The sequence below is a fragment of the Clytia hemisphaerica genome, unplaced genomic scaffold (genome assembly GCF_902728285.1).
Source record: "Clytia hemisphaerica strain Z4C2 unplaced genomic scaffold, Clytia hemisphaerica genome assembly, whole genome shotgun sequence".
Classification (NCBI taxonomy): domain Eukaryota; kingdom Metazoa; phylum Cnidaria; class Hydrozoa; order Leptothecata; family Clytiidae; genus Clytia; species Clytia hemisphaerica.
In genome coordinates, this window is record NW_027103760.1 from 130,627 (window position 1) to 131,691 (window position 1,065).

Here is a 1,065-nt window from a genome sequence, read left to right on the forward strand (position 1 = left end):
ATTCGCAATGCTCAAAACATGACAGAGTTCGATTTTTGAGAAAAATTTCTTCTGGTGGAAATCGCCGTTTTTGCAGATTTTCATTGGATTTTTTCCTTATATATATTTCCAATTTTTTTTCACACAAAAACAATATTGATAACAATGCTCACCATCAAGCATGATTCAATTGTCAATAAAACTGATTTTTGCGACCAGAACTTTCGATTTTTTTTTCCTTACAACCCTTTCCTCTCCCCCCATCAACAATCAATGAAGAATTTTTTGCGTTATGCATTTTCGCTAAACGCTATATTTTCTGACTGATTTTTTTCATTTTTCTCCTCCAATTGCTATCTAACTTTCATCATCAGGTAGGTCCATTCAGCATCTAGCTTGTTTTACTTGAGAGTCAAGTAAAAGATATAGCGCTTTCGCAGCATTAATCTTTGATACGCATTTTGGCGGGACGCTAGTGTGACTAACTGTAGGGAGTAATGTTTTTTTTCTCGAATGGCCCGTTTGATATTTCTTTGTCTTAAAGTTTCGTTAAGAAAAAAATAAGTCTTTTTGGAATGAATAAAAAGTACCAAAAGTAGCAAAAAGAATTGTCAACCTTTGTTATTCTTTTCTGAATCCTTCTGGTAAAAGAAATCAAAATGTGCTTCTCACTCAATGTCTTTTTTTATTTGTTAATTGATTAATTGATACTGTCTTTTTTGACGTTTTTTAACTGTTTTTTATAATGACTTTTGACTTTATACCTCCATATCTCAATAACTACTTTTCCAAAATTAAAAAATGATACATCAAAATTTAAGTTTCCCTTTTTTCTTTACCATGAAAAAAGAATTTAGTTAAAATTCAAATTCTTTTTGGACACAGTTACTCTCCAAACTGTTATATTTTTTCGTGGGTCACCCGGTATATAAGTTGTGAAGCGATTCAGAGCCTCCTCGATTTGCAAGTTGCAAACAAAAAATTCAATGACAAACAATTACGCCGTATGTTATATTAAGTAAGATGAAAACACCACAGGGCTCAGGAGATGGATCTTGAATTTTAAAAGAGTCATCGCAATAAACA